We start from the raw sequence: 16,652 nt of genomic DNA on the forward strand, positions 1-16,652 counted from the left end.
GACTTCTTATTGTTGGCTTCTAAAAATACCTAGACTTACTCCTAAAGGCCATAGGGATCCATGGAAGTTTCTAGGTAGCATGCATGCTCATCTGACACCAGAGAGATCCGTTCTGTCAGTACAGTGGGAGAGGGATGTGATGGTCCCAGCTGGAGACAGAATGTTGAGTTCACCAGAGATCGTACGAGACAAAAACAACCAAGAGACATACACAGTGTTGGCGGTGATGGGAATAGGGCACAGAAACAGATAGGTCATAGGGTACAGGTACATTAAGGGGCGGGACTTTTCCTTAATCAGAAAAGTTCATTTTATAGGAAAATAGGAGCTTTAATGCATGTGAAAAACTCATACATAAATTGAGTCACTATCATGTTGCACCCTCCTTTAGAAACCCAGTAGCTGAGCTGCTAATCCTAACTGAATTTGAAGTTTGCTAAACACCATTTTTCCCAGTGTATTTCGGTGCCCTTATATTTAATATTTCATTCCCATTTCCAAAGTCCATCATTTCAGGACACCGTGCAGGTGGCCATACTGTCAGTAACCTTGCCAACCTGTCCTCTTTTGCCACAAGTGCAGAAGCATTTTTTGAAGTTCTGTGCCTTGCTACCAATAGCCCTTCTGCCTGCAAGCACTTGGGGACATTGCTGGCAGCATCACTGTTCTCCCCCTCCACTGATTTCAAACCCATTGTGAAATGGAATGTGAATAAAACAAAGTAAAAGAGCAGCAAAATGGACCATGAGCATATCGGCGCCCCACAGCTCATTGAGCTCATGGCGGGGATCCGCTGCCCTGTGAACATGCTCATAGATGTTTCCGTGGACAGTCTCGTGTTTGCTTTATGCACATGTGATGAACAGTGGAGACGGAGAGCTAAGACTGGACTCACAGCTATCACTTGGGTGACACCATTTGTGAGCTGTGCGATTCTGAGTACATCACACAAATTCTCTGAACTTGTCTCTGTATCTGCAAAGTGGGGATTTAAAAAATGCACCTGTCATAACTTCTGCTTCCAGGAAAGCTGGACAAGACATACCTCCCTATCCTCTCCACTACACACAACTGAAAACTCTAGACAGTATATAAAAAGTAAACAAAACAATGTCTAAAAGGGCGGAGAAGAAAGCAAAAAAGAGACCTCAAGGCTCAAGGAAAGGCCTGTGGTGAGTTCCCTGCGTTTTCCTTTTGTCTCATAAATCCCAGAGAAGCCAACCACCCAGACATGCGAATGGCTACAGACAACAAAAGTCCCAACAAAAATTCCCGGTTTCCCTAAGGGGCAGCCTAGCGGAACAGAAAGCTTAGGCAATAGTCATCTTACTCTGTTCTATGCCTCATCTGCACCCACACCAGCCAAACTCAAGGGGAAAACTCGACGTCCACCACAGTCAAGCTATAACAAGGCACCTTCCCCACTCGGGAAGAGAAGGGCTTGGGCAGGGAGCCAGATTTTCCCTACTAACGGATGGTGAAAAGAAGCTCACCTACTGTGGTTTAAGTGGAAACCACGTGAGGAGCCTGGATCTCTATCCCCATCCGGTAGGAAGAAGGGCACAAACATGCCTGTGATGTTTGACAGATTCAAAAGCAACTCAATGGAAGTGAGACAGCAATGGAAGTTGAGATGCCTCAACAAATGGTCCCGAAGCAACTAGACATCCATAGGCAAAAATAAGCCAAAACCAAAGACAAATCAAAACAAAATCTCAACTTAAATCTCACGCCTTCTCAAAAAAAACTAACTCAAAATGTGTTATTGACACTAATGAAAAATGTAAGACTATAAAAACTTTAGGAAATAAAATAGAAGAACTCTAGAGCTAAGCAAAGCATTCATAAACTTGACACCAAAAGCAAAGCCCATAAAAAAAATGATAAATTGCACTTCATTAAAATTAAAGACTTTTGTTCTATAAAACATGCTATTAAGAGGATTAAAAGACAAGCTACAGGGTGAGAGAAAATACTTGCAAATCCCATGCAGATGATCCTCATTCCTTACAGATTCCGTGTCTGTGAATTTCCCTACTTGTTAGAGTTTATTTGCAACCTCCCATACAATACTCAGAGCCCACCGGGTCGTTCCCAGGCAGCCTTACAGGGGCAAGACGTGTGAGTCACTGCACAGCATTTCCACCCAAGCTCTAACAAAGCAACACTCTACTGTCTTTTTCAGCTCTCACACTGAGAACAAGTGTCTTTGCAGTCTGTTTAGTGCCATTTTCTGCATTTTGTGTTTTTGGGAGGATGAGGCTCTGTAAAACGGCTCCCATGTACAGCTCAAGTGTGTGTGGTACTCCAAAACGCAGGAAGGCTGGGTATGCCTCACAGAGAAAAAACTGTGTGTTACCTGAGTTTCACTGAGATATGAGTGGCGGTGCCATGAGTTCAATGTTAATGAGTTTTAAATATTTATATAATACAGTTCCTTTAAGCAGAAACACACCTAAAGCAAAGTTATGTATTGATCAGTGATGAAAATGTAACGAGAGGCTTCGAGGAACTCGCTGTGTATTTCCCCGAGGAGAAACGGCTCATTATGCAGAGATGGTTGATGACCATCATAAAACCCACAGGAAAACCACAGCAACAAATAACCATGGGCACCTTCACCTGGAGACGGAGACTGGGGCAGAGTGGAAGGTGCCTGCCCTATCCATAGGTGACCCTCTACTTAGCGGTAGCTAATTACCACTGTGCAGAAATGTTGGTTGTGTATTTCTAGATCTTTCAGTGTTTCAGGGGAAGACAGAAATTTGGATTTTTAATAAAACATCTTTAAACTGTTAAATGTCGGTTCATAAATCAAGGACAATGACAACAGCAAAAAAAATAATAATAATTAGCAGCAACCACAGCCATGACATTAACAAGCATGGTGCTGACAAGATGAAATGCATTTGCAGGTGAAATCCCCACGGGCCAATAATTGGCAAACTGATTTATGCAAACACAAGATGTTGCTTTTAGTGTTTCTTTAATAAAATACGCATTTCAATAATTTCATCCTCAAAGGGAGAGGTACAAATCCCACCACCACCACCACCATTCAGTTGTAATATTCTAATGGATTCTTCTCTTAACAGAAAACGAGGCAATCATTGCCAGAGGCTATGCCTAACCTTCCTATCAGACTGTGCTTGGAGCAGTTATGGTTATGCTCATGGTTTATTAAGCACCGCTGTGCCAGAACCTGTATCGGGGCCTTCAAGTTGTGCAATTTTGTTCAATTCTCCATAAATTCTCTATGAAAGAAAGTGCCATTTCAGGTGTTAGCCAAAGAACATATTGGGGTACTGGAGACATCTAACTACTTATCCAAAGCAGTTAGGCTGGCAAATGGTAACCAGGATTCTAACTTCAGAGATGAATGTACTTTTTTTTTTTTTGCTTGCTATATACCTCAGAGGAGTCACATTTGCTGCATGAATTAAAGCCCTTTTATAACCAACTGCAAAGCAGTGCCTCAATTCTTGTTACTTAAAAAGCATTTGGTGGTACTAAATCTTACTTCAAGGAATCTTCGTCCTTTTGAACTTCAGATGCTTTATAGGCATATGCTGAAGAAAGAAGTTCCAATTAGTCAGACCCATTTGGGCTCTGTCCTGATTAAACAGCATGCTTGTACCCCTTTAGTAATTCTCTTTTGTCTGACATAAAGTTCCTGCCAGGTCATAAATCCATAAACCGTATTACATACATGATACTGTCTGATCCCTTCAGAAAATCTCTGATGCACTTACCATAATTTCCATTTTAAAGATAAGGAAATTAACCTCTAGGAATGAAGGGATTGGTCCGATTTCACATATTCAGTGAGTAATGTCAGTAAATCTCCAAGAATGACATGATCTCCCATCTGGATAGCCTTTAACCATCTTAGAGCCGCTTTCTTCCAGCTCAAGTCATTCAAGGAAGACACAGTGAGGGAGGGAGCATTTAGCCCACGGCTTTGGAGGGTGAGCCAGTGGTGGGAGAAAGTGTGGGGCTGAGTTCCAGTAGGAAGGAAGGGAGAGACTAAGACAGGAGGTGGAGAGCTGAGAGCGCGTGTGGGCATGTTACAGGAGTCTAGACTCCTTCTGCAAAATAATAATATAAATAGGCAGCCTTTATTGGCTCACAGCTGTGAGTGGCACTGAACAATGCCTTTTACATAATGTGGTAAGCAGAAAAACACCTTTTCCAAAGACATTTACATTGTAATGTTCAGAACCTATGGAAGAAAACTAAGGTTGTGGGTGGAATTAAGGTTGCTAATCATCTGGCCCTGAAATCAGATTATCCTAGGTTGCCTAGGTGCACTCAGTATAATCACAAGGGTCTTCCTAAGGGAAAGAAGGAAGCAGAAGAGAGCGACAGGGTCATGCAATGGGAGAAAGATTCCACCAGCCATTGCTGGCTTTGAAGATGGAAGGGGCCACCCGCCTCGGAATGTGGGCAGCCTGTAGGAGCCGGAAAGGGCAAGGAAATGGATTCTCGCCCAGAGCCTCCTCAAGGGAATACAGTCCTACCAACATCTTGATTTTAGCCTAGGGAGACCCATTTCAGATTTCTGAGCTCCAGGATTATTACATAATAAACTTATGTTGTTTTAAACCACTAAGTTTTTTGCATTTTTTACAGTAGTAATAGTAAATTAATGCATATAGGTATTCAGATTTCTTCCTCATGACCAAACTAACAGACAGGAATGATTATCCCCATGTTAACAATATACAAACCTTGACTCAGAGAGGTTAGGTACTTTTCCCATAGTCACACAGGTAGGTAATAGAAGGCTTAGGGATTAAAATGTAGGGACATGAGACTAAAGCCAAGCTCTTACACCTGGGGAGGCAAAGGCAGGTGCTTTAAACTGCACAGGCGCACCTCAGTTTCCCCGTTGCCCTTAACCACCAGGAGCCTGACTGCATCCTCCTTTCCATCGCTAGTTAGGAATGCTACCTTTCACTTCTTTTGTACCCCTTAGAGCTCTTACCACCATATTAAGGAGAGAAAAGCATCTAATAAACATTTGTTCTCAATTGAGTATAACAGTATCCATTACCGCCAGCTGCCGAAGGACACAAACCATGTCCTAGCCACCTCTGTAATTCCAGCAGCTTACACGGTGCTGGCACGTAGTCAGCACCCAGTGAGAGCCAGAGGAATGAGTGAAAGGAGGCAGGCAGGCAGGGAGGAGGGAGGAAGGGGATTCCAGGACCAGGGGGAGTCCCTCAGTGACCGCGGCTTGTACAGCAAATCCCAACACATCCACTCTGTGAACGACTCAGAACCACAGGCAATGTCTATAAAACTAATAAAACTAGAAATACTACTCTAAAACTTGAATACATAAATCTATGACATTTCATAATAGAAACTTTCATAGCAGGCATATCATGAAGCAAAGCTCTGACCCTGGGACAGGACCACAAATACAAACCGTGTTCGTGAAAAGGTCAGAACTGAGGCTCTGGAGTCAGAACACCTGGTTCCTAAGCTAAGAAGGCAAATTGAACATGAGGACTTTCTCTGAGTTTCTCTGCTTCCTCGTCGGTGACAATACCCGTCAGGCCTCGCAGACCTGTCATTAGGTGTGAACGGGACCCGTAGCTCTTGGGGCGATGCTCAGCCCCCACATTTCATTAAAGATAAAATACCACTGTGACTATTACCTAAGACATGAGTGAAAGAGACACCATTGCCCCGACCACAATCTCCACCTGCCCTCCATGCTCACACCCGGGGTGAAGCCGGGGGAGGAGACAGTCTGTGCTGGACGAGGTTCAGGGATGCCGGGGCACAGAGCACGTGATGACACAAGATGGCAGGTGCAAGCTGTGACGTTCTGCTGTGACACGGCTGTGCCCGTATGCAGGGAGATTCCCTTTGAGTCTCCGGAGGCAAAGCGGCACAATGGTTAGGAGTAAGCCCTGAAACTCTGTCCATTCCCGGCCGTGTGAGCCAGCCTGACCACGGAACAGATCCCAGTGTGGGATTCCCTGGCGTAACATGGGGGCCGGGGGGTGTCCTACTAGTAAGAGACCTCACTGTTCCAAAAATTAATTAACAACAACAACAAAAAAAAGACTCAGAAATGGCCAATTATTCTTACTGGACACTCACAGGCTGATTCATGTGTCTGACAGTACCCACCCACCGGGCCAGACTACAGACCATTCTGTTGGATCTTATTGTCCTCAATAGCAAATGATAAGGTACTTTTTCAAGAAAAGGTCATTTTAATATTTCAGCAAAACTTGTCTGAAGACTTCAATATGGTCAACACACAGTGATTTCGTCCTTTAGTCAGATACCCCCGATGTTTCCTGTGCTGACACCCCTCCTTCCTGTGTGCCCACCCCATGCTGACAGAAGGGTGTGTGTGGCACTCACACTGTGAACTGGCTGCTCAGAATCCTAATCCCCTCCCGCCTTCCAAAGAAAGACCAGATTTTGGCAGGAACAGCCATATGCCAGCATAAAATTACTCCCCTGACTCCCTCACAGTAGGAGAGAGCTCAGGACGCTCTCCTGGCCAGAGAAAAGCATGCACTGCCCAAAGGGCAAAGAGGGAAGCTCGTGAAGGGGAAGCCTGGGTTTCGTGACCCTGGGCTGTTGGTCTCTTGTCTGACTCTCTCTTCTGACTTGATACAGACAGGAAATGGTTGCGGGCATGAAAGCAGCTATCTTTCAGCCACGGGAAAAGCAGGGTAGAGCAGAAAGAAGTCTGAGTCCTTGGTTTCACTGGTGACATGGTGATGCTGTCTACTTCTAGATTTCTTGTGACACTTGGTATATTTAAGCCAGAGTTAGTCATATGTCTGATCATTTGAAGCCAAACACAATCCTTTCTGATGGAATGTGATTCCAGACTCTCCTGGGGCCATATTTTCCCGAAGGAGAAACTCAGATGAAGCCAGACAGGTGATCTGATTTCTCCTAATGTGTCTCCTTTTGGCAGTGGTAGGCTTAGCTTTTCCTTGCATTGCAGCCATTAAAATCTGAGTCCAGATTGGACTTTTGGGTGGAAACAAGACGGCTATTCTTTGTCCACTAGAAAACAAAGCTACTTAGTGGAGGAAAACTGTTCTCTTTAGGTAGCTAAACCTAACTCCTTGCCATTATCCAACAGGGATTCAGAAAAAGCCCCGGGTGAGAGTAGAGAGCTCTTAGCTTAACTCTCTGTGTATATAGTTGCTCCTGAAAACTTCCAGAAAGTAAGCGGTCAAAGGCAGAAATTGCAAATCCCTGTGTGCCCTCCAGCTGTGAACTAGTCGCGCCCTCTGCCATTATTTCTACCGTTCATGTCTGACACTATGTGGCATTTAGACCAACAGAATTCACAATTTCCATGAAAATTCCATGAATCCTCTATTATCATTCCCACATACAAGTACAGGAATTAAGAGTTTTCAGAATCCCCTCAGTCTTCAGTAGTTTCCTCACATATATATACAGATCAGTACTTGGCCAGAGACCCCAAGGTATCTTTCTGCACATACCTGCGGTGCGCTCACTCGCTCTCATAATGGCAGGACTGAGTTGCAGGCATGGAAGTATTTGTTTAGTCAAACTGCTTTTAAATCTCTACAGAAACCATGCACAGACTTAGGGCATTTTTAACGGTGCATCCCTCCCATACAGTGGTGTGTCAACAGTGTACACCTTCATGTTCTTTGAGTTCAAGTTGGTAGCTTGAAATTGACCATGGTGGGAGTATTTACACCATGGAAATAGGCAACTGTTACAACCTCTTTTTTTAGAGCCAGTTTCTGGACAATTATCAACGCCTCCTTCCTCTCACTACTAACACCACATTCCTTTAACCAAAAGAAACAGGAAATAAAAACAGAACAAACAAGTGGGCAGTTTGGGATGACTCTAAGATAAGGTCACTGTTGGGTGGGATTCAAAGAATTGAGCCTTCAGGAAAAATTGGTTTCATTGCCCACAGACACCACATTGAATAAATCTATACTGATGAGGCTCCTGGGACAATTCTCTCATAGGCTTGAGGGAAGAATGACCTTTACAAAAGGGTGCCCTTTGGCTACAGACTTGGGAGTCTGAACAAAGCATCTTTGCCTCTTCCCCCTGTGGCTCTCTTCTCATTCGCATTAAAAACCAAACCAAAATATCACAGCAGCAATGACAACAGTGATGCTTTCCGTGCAGCTCACGACAATCTAAATGCTCAGAACTTCAGTTTTCCCATTTGCAAAGGGGGTATCGGTTACCTTCATGAGTTGGTACACACACAACACTGGGCTTCATTCCATGAGGGGTGTTATTCTTGCTACTGTTACTTGTATATATCATCTCTGATTTGTTCATAAACAAACATCCTTACTCATAAAAGCAGGCTGCTTAAGGAACTCAAATAAGCAATACAAGTAGCCTAGCTAGAGATGCTACATGTAAGAAATGAGGTTGCCAAGCTTCTGCAACACTGAAAAGTGCCTCCCCATCCATGCCTCTCCCGCGACTGCTTTCGTTCACGCTGGCTGGTGGACCTGTTGTTCCTATCTAATGAGTCAAACCAGATGGGGTTTCTAATCTGCACGACTGGCCATGTGTCAATGTTGCTCTCAGAAAAGTTTCTGGTGCCAGGCTCTGTCACCCAGAAAAGCACCTTTTGCAGGTAAAGTAGAGCCTCCGTCACTAGAGCCAGCATGGAATGGGCTTTTGTCACAAGATGCTTGGCACACAGCGCATGCTCAACTGGTGTCCACTCACTTCCCTTTGGATTTGAGGTAGCATTGGATTTTCTTTGCATCTGTGTTGCTTGATTAAATGAACTTGGGTGGAAGCAGGCTTTCAAGCTTGTCACACAGCTTGAAATGACATGGGTAATTCAAAACCTCAGGCCAGAAAATCTGCTGTGCAGTATCACACTGTGACAGGGGTCTCTGCAGAGAGAAGTCTTCTAATTGGCAAGACCTGATCCAGCAACCAGTTCCCAGCAGTCAGAGGCTGGGGTGGGGTGGGAGGCACACACACCTCACAGGTCTTTCATGCAGAAGGATCAAAAGGCAGAGTATGAAAACATGCGGCAGAACCCAAGAGTTCTGCCTCACTTCACACAGACCGGGTGTTAAATACTGGAATTGCCACTTAGTAATGCTGTGTGACCTTGAGCAATTCCTTTGACCTCTCTGAGCATTGGTTTTCTCATCTTAAAAATCAATTGTAGGGACTCTCTCGTCCCCTCCTGGCCTGAACCAGGAGCTCTGTCCTCCCGCTTTCTCTCTAAATAAAAGCCTCTGCCTTGCTCTCCTAGCTTGAGTGTTTGCAAAGTTAATTCTTCAGCTCGGTGAACAAGAACTCTGGCATTATTTTCGGGGGCTCGTCCGGGATAACTTCAGAGGTGAGTATCGGCATCCGAGCCCGCCTTTTCTTTCACTGTCCTTATAGAAGGAAGCCGTCTGTGGCACACAACATGGGGCGCTTGTCAGCCAGTTAAATGGGACTAGCCCGGCTGCCGATCTCAAAGTCTCCAGCGCCAGGTTCCCCTGCGTCTCCCTCAGTGGATCCCCCGTCTCCCTTGGGAGCCGGGAAAGTCCCCTGAGTGGAGGCCAGGATTCCCCTTCAGAGGCGTCTCCTTGGATGCGAGGGACCGAGGAAGGTCGTGGACACCTGAGAGAGTCTAGGCTGAGGCTGCACTTCAGCGGCTCCTCAAAGGCCTGCGCGTCTGGAACCAGACCCCGACAGCCCGGCTGGGGATCCGTGAGGAGGGACCCTCTCTCTGTCTCTGACTCCCAGCCTGCTGCTTCAGGCCGCCCTGGCCTCTGGGTGAGGCAGGGCTGCTCCTGACTCCTTTACACGCTCTCTGGGTGCCTCTAGCTCCATCAGTTTCACAGAGCCCGACGCTCACCACTGCAAGGTACCTGCGCTCCTTATTCCTGACTAAATGCTGTACTTTTTATCTCATAAAAATGTCTGGGTGCCCATTAACTACTTAAAGGCCGATTAGCGTTGGCTACCACTCTTAAGTCTCGGGTGTCTGCTCCTCCTTGATCCCCCGCCTCCGGACGGGAATGTCGGGGAGTGGCTAAGCCGTTTTCCTACTTGACTATCCTAATCTGCGGACTCCGAGGGCGGACCGGACTAGTGGACAGTGGTCCTTGGATCTCGGCTCCAGCCAATTGATCCATGGCGCTGAGTGAACCTCCCGCTAGGCTGCTGCCTATGTGAGAGTCGCAGATGACCCCTGACCTCTTGTCTCACAGATGAGATTTCTTACAGTGGGTGACTGGCAGGCTGATTCCCAAGCAGTGGCAGGAACCGGTGTTTAAAGAATATAGACACCCCCCTCCGTAACTGCCCATAGCAGCGTCTGTCTAAATTCTATCGCTGGCCTTAGAAAAAGTTCCCCTGCTCCTCATTCAAAGACGGCCCCTTAGGCTGCGCCACTTTCTCCTGTGTAATGTAAATGAAGTCTGTGAAGTAATCAAGCTGAAACCTGAGACCAGTGAGTCAATGGCTCTCTGCTACTGACCTCCCTTCCTTAGAGGCAGTCGTCCTGGGGCTAGGAGGCATTTACTTTTCTGCCGCCCCAGGGAAGTAAAACGGGCTTGTGACTCCAATCAAGGCTCTGGCAGTGAGAGCTCACACAGTCCCTGCACCAGACAGGCTGGGCTCTCAAGGAATGACTAAAGTTCATGCAGAGAAAACCAGGAAAACTCCCAAAAGTCGTAAAGTAGGAACACACTGGTAAGGTCCCACTAAATCCAGAGTTCTTAGGCGACTCTTGCTGAGGGGGAAGGCAAGAGGGGAAACAAGGCAAGGTGCAGGCCACGCCGGTAAGGTGTGGGTAGGTCCAGCAGGCCCTGCAGAGGAGGTGACTGACCACCATCACCCAGGCTCCAAGGCGAGGGGACGCCCGCACAGAAAAGGCCAACCAGGGGTCGCACACCTGTTTTTCTCTCTTCCAGGTGGGGACATTCTCTTCAAGTTTAAAGCCAGACATGCCTCTGGCATGCACTCTGAAGAGTTGGGAGCAATTTGATCCCCAAACCCTAAAAAAAGTGCCCTATCTTCTGCACACAAGCCTGGCCTCAATGCAAAGTCCCTGATGGAGATGCTTGGCCCCTGAGAAAAGTATACAAAATGATATGGTTATGCAGCTAAATTTTGCCACAAGGAAGGAAACTGGTCAAAAGTCCCATGAACTACTACCAATATAAAACTGGTTTTCTAAATCCTTTTATTGGAAATCTATTCTACTTATTGGGTTCATCATTATCCTCAAAAATTGGGAGGTTTTTAAACTAGACTCCCTGAGACAGAAATTATTCTTCTGCAATACAGCCTGTCCTAAATCTTTCAAAAGAGAAGAATGCTTAAAGAGAGGCTTGACTTGGTCATGTCTAGTGAAGGTTCTGAAGAAACCTAGCATGGTTGTTAAGAATGAGGGAACTAAAGCATAGTAACTGAACTTCTTGGTTGCAAGGATGTTGGGTTAAGAACATCCCACACTCTGCAAACTTTCCAAGCCTCCAATGTCAATGGACTAGGAGTGTTTTTCATTGGTATGATCACTAGCCTCCATTTTTATACCATCTCTTGGTTTAGAAGATGTAATTTGGCATATCAAATCCTTAACCAATTTTACTCAAAAGGTCTTAATACTAAGGTGCCAAGCAGTTACACAAAATAGAATGGCCCTAGACATCTTAACAGCAGCACAGGTGGGACCAGTGCTATAACTGAAAGTTGTGTTTTGTGTGTACATTCTGAATTATTTACAAAATGTCTGTGATTCACTCCAGGACCTCCAAAGGCAAGTCCGAGCTACGCCAGGCCCAGACGTCCCATCGACTACTACAACATGGAGCTGGGTCTCTAAATCCTTTTGAAGCCATGAACCCAAATAGTGATGAAAATGGAACCCCAGATAAAAGTGCCCATCTTCTGAGGCCCTCTCAACTGACCAGTGATGAAGACCTAGCTGCACCCTTTACTGTGCCCCCTCTCAGCATGAAGCAGCCAGAGCGGTCATCGCCCCCTTTCCCTAGCAGCAGCTAGGATCTCCATCTGTAGAGGGGGGAATGAGACAGGAACCTGGGCTTAGACAGAGTAGGGTGAGGGCCTCCAGAAAAAACAAAGCAAGATAATCCATTGTGGGATTTGCTCTGGCTGCTGGGGGGCCAAGCTTGTTTTTCTGACTTTACCCAGGTGCTGCTTTTCTTCCTCCAGCACTAAACAGATTTGTTGCAACTTGGGCAATGTAACACGCAATTCCAAAACAACTTGGTAAAAACAGGAAGGATTCCATCTTAAAACCCAATTAGTTAAGAAGTAAGTTTCTTAACAGACAATAACTCAGCTGCCTTGGGAGCAAAGCAGGCAGTCTTGAGTGATATGCTCCCAGACTAGGAAGCTGCTACCCTGGCTGGAAATCAGAGCAGTAAAATTCTTATAAATAACCAGGAAGACTAATAAGAAACTTAGTGTTTCTTCAAGACAAACATTTTGGGACCACTTAGCAGGTATGCATCCCTAACCCTTTGTCTCTCAACTGCCTCTAAAACCCCTAGACAAGGCACCACGCCTGGACACTCTTATCCCCTCCTGGCCTGAGCCAGGAGCTCTCTCCTCTCACTTTCTCTCTAAATAAAAGCCTCTGACCTGGTCTCCTAAAAAAAAAAAAAATCAATTGTGAAGAACATTGTAGCACCAAGTCCTTCTAAAACTATCACTCACATGATAATTGTGACTTATCCAGATCTGCTAATGGGAAGTAGACTCAGGAAGGGGGAAGAAGGTCCTCCTGTCTACCCAGCTGGTTTGCAGAGATTGCTGATTTTTGGCTCAATGTCTAGTCCATTGCACCAATATATTTGGACATAACTTAATACTAGGATATTTATTGATATTAAGTGATATGAAAAGATCTCCTACAAGTAGGTAGTAAAAATTATCTTATTTTTTCTTTCAGATACTGCGTGAATATTAACAATAGCAACAATAATGTCATGGTAAGAATTAAGGAAGCCACCTGTTCTTGGAAGCCAACCTTCAGTCAGGCACCATACCAGGTGTTTTACATGCAATATCACCTACTGCCTGGACAATATTCATACAAGATGGTCATTATCTCCTCCACTATTCCTATCAGGAAACTGAAGTTAAAAAAAAAAAAAAGACATATCTTGCTCACAGACTGATATAAGAAGTGGGATGCAAGCCCATGGCTATGAAACACCAAAGTTACAAAAATATTCTTCAAACTGGGGTCAACTCATTTGTACTGGCTTCCAGCAACTGTAACTGGGGTACAGTGATGACTCACGATACTATGAAGAGCCCAAACACGACAAAGTCATGCCAGCTACAGCACTGGAAGAAGGCATTACAAGCTTTCTGTGCGCTTCATCCACATTCTTGCAATTGGCATGGCCGACTGTAAATGTGATGGGGGCCAAAGACACAGAGAAGAATGACAGAGCAGCCCCTGTCCTCGAGGAGCTTACGCTCTGGCACAGAAAAAAGCTAATTCCACAAACAATAATTTTGATCATAGGGAGGATCTCAGAGTTTCCAAGAGGATAAGATAAAGAGCAAGGTCAGATCAAAGTGGGAAGAGGTTGCCTCCATGGGAGACAGGGGGCTGCCCGAGGCAGAAGTGGGCTTGGCGGGTCCCCAAAGGATAGTGAGGCATTCAGGAGAGATCTCGCACGTCAAGAAACAGGAGTGTGAGCCTAGAGTTCAAGGCCCATGGAAACAGCAGAGTGGCGGGAACAGAAAGCAGTCCCTTCAACGGCGCCCAGTTTCAGCACAGCCTCATTCAACACTGGTCTCAGGGGGGCAAGGTTGGCAGTGTGCTCCATAGAGCCATAGTCCCTAGAATCACAGTGTGCCTTGCCACCGTGAGAGCACAGGCTTGCCCCAGGGCATGACGGACATCCTGGGGAACAGAGATGCTCTATAATGGAATTCATATTGCTACACATGAGTTCACCTAATTCAGGGGTTGACCCATGTTACAAATATAAGTTAGTACCAATGAAGCTCACATGCCATCTCGGCTCCCCCTTGAAGAATGGGTAGTTCTTGTCATGCTGGGGAAGAAGGGAAGGATATGCAGTGAAAGAACAGTTTGAGGAGTGGAGGGGGGTGGCTCCTGGAGTGTGGGGTACAGTGGGCAGTGGGGAGCTGAGTTCGGCTGAAGTATGGAATAGGGAATGAGGAGCTACAAATAGATATTTCTTTCCTAAGTATTTACTCTAGAACTCTGTCATTATGTGAAAGTAGTGCCGCTACACTACATGGATGGCCAAGCTACCTTCCACGGGAGGATCAAAGGGTAGTGGTTAAAGGCACTGACTGTGACATGGAAGAAAGCTTGACTTTGGTCTCAGATTCACCACCTCCTGCTGTGTGACCTCAAGAAAGTGACTTAATATCTCTGAACTACCCTTTCCAGCTTTGCAACATGCAGGTACATAAATTAGATCTAACTCACAGGAATTAGTGAGGGTGAAATACAAAAAGGTCAGTATGGCAGAGAGTAAGATTTCGAAAATCATTAGCTGGATTAACATAATTGTTACCATTGTCATTTTAATATAGAAAGTCTTCATGGAAGGTATTGTGCTATGCTGGCAAGGTATGGTCTTTGGAGTCAAACCTGGGTTTGAACCCTGGCTCAGCCACTTTCTGGGTGTGGGATACTAAGAATATCATGTCCCCTCTCTGAGCCTCAGTTTCTTCATTTTTCAGAGAGGGATAAAAATGCCCATCTGGTAGGTCTGTTGTAAGGAATACATGAGATAATATAGGAAAGGTGTCTGCACACTGTGTGTACTCAGAAAACAGAAGATGCTTCAAGCATCATTTTGGATGATGTCAGCTTCTACCCTGCCTCCTTTCTAAAAAAATCACAAGTGATCTAGTGTGAGTCATATTTCACACATGGGCTGTGCTGACAAATAGAGTAGCCACTAGCCCCTGCATAAAGAAACAGCTAGATGGAGGATCAACAGAGAGACGGACAGATAGAAGATGACAGATGATGATGGCAGAGGTAAGTCAGAAAAATAGGTAGATGATAGATAACTACGCACGCTTGCCAACAGCCCTCTCAGGGGAAGCGTGCCCGGCTCATGCCAAGCCACCTTCAGAATCTGTCCCTGAGAAGACACTGTCATCATCCAGGCTAATTTTCCTCCCGCAGCCCCTCAAGTTTCTTAATTGCCTTTTGATATGAAAACTACCAGGAGTTAGAAGCCATTCCGAAGATTTTAAAGGATTTTCCTTGTCTGTGTAAAAATTTCCATTTCCTCATCAATCAAATCTTTATTTCTGCAACACTGTTCAGACAGAACCACAACAGAAAAGGGTCCCTCAGCTCCATTTGACTGGGATGTGCTCTGTAATTACAATGGGAAGTTCTAAACCAAAAAGATCATCATATGAGGTAAACTGTCTTTCCAGAACTCCTCGCTGGGAGGAGGAGCAGGGCAGAGAGCAAGGGTCCCAGGGTCAGACAGACAGAGGGAAGCAGCGGGCTCACCCCACAGGTGAGCCGTGGGGCTCCGAGGAGGCAGCAGATGGGACGATCTCAGCGCCACGCCCAGCACAGCTGCTGAGCTCCGATCTCCGAGTCAATATTAATACAAACATCATCATCGTGCCTGAAAGAGCCCTGGGCTCAGTGTAAGAAAACCTAGGTCAGGAAGTTGAAGAGAAAATGACACAATTAAATGTTAAGTGAACTAAGCAGGAGGAAGAAAGGGAAAAAAATATTTGCAAATGTTTAAGGGAAGAATTCAAAGATTGCCTAATAAGCTATGCTGAGCTGAACCCAGGAATGGTGGATTGAATCTGAGCGTGGCCATCTCCCAGGTGGGTAGGCAGCTCAGCTTTGATGGGCTTGTTTTTGCTCAATCTCTCCTGATCAGCCCATCTCCCCAAGTTCTTTCTGACTTTCTGTCCTTCTGGTTTATGAGGCCAGGGCAGTGTCAGTCTCGGGTGGATAACAACCTACCAATTCCCCGCATTGTCCGTGTCTTTGAGGACTGGGCAGAGCAAACACCCCAGCAAGGCTTGCAAGGGCAGAACCCCAGGAGCTCCAGGCCCCTCTGAATCCGCAGGCCCATGGCAGGTGCACAGAAAACACTCAGCCAGAGAGCAATCTCCGCAGCATTTCCCTGCTCAAAGGCACAGCAAATACACTGGGGCAATACTAGCTACCACGCACTGAAGCCTGCCATGCACCCCTGCTCAGTCCAGGAGGACACCTCATCTCTAGGCTTCAGCGAACCACCCAAGTATGGTCCCCTTCATTTTCTTAATGAAGGAAACAGGTTCACAGAGGGTGAGTGGCTTTCCCAAGGCTCCACTGCTAATAATTAGCAGAGCAGGCATTCAGAGCAGCTCGGTCCATCGCAAACCCGTGTCCTCTCATTACCTCCCCCACCCCCCACATGGTGACTTAGTGGGATTTATATTTCAGACGCCCCAAGTTTCAGGCCATCAATCATCTCCAGGGTGAGCTGTCAGCCTCTCTCAATAAATCTGTCATTCTTATTCCTGTGTCCTTAGGATGCTACTAGGAAAAGTTTTCTGCCTTAGCAGAGAGTCCTCAGAACATAAAGTCATAAACTAAGTAATGAAAGACTTCAATCATAAATGCATCATTTGACAGAGTTAAC

At 45.8% G+C, this 16,652-nt stretch overlaps 1 protein-coding gene across 2 annotated transcripts in view; it reads right to left on the minus strand.

Annotated features, from left to right (window-relative positions):
- FAM135B (family with sequence similarity 135 member B) overlaps positions 1–16,652 on the minus strand; it is a 275,686-nt gene that overhangs the window by 138,070 nt on the left and 120,964 nt on the right. The window lies entirely within an intron of this gene.

The sequence above is a fragment of the Manis javanica genome, chromosome 2 (assembly GCF_040802235.1).
Source record: "Manis javanica isolate MJ-LG chromosome 2, MJ_LKY, whole genome shotgun sequence".
Lineage (NCBI taxonomy): Eukaryota > Metazoa > Chordata > Mammalia > Pholidota > Manidae > Manis > Manis javanica.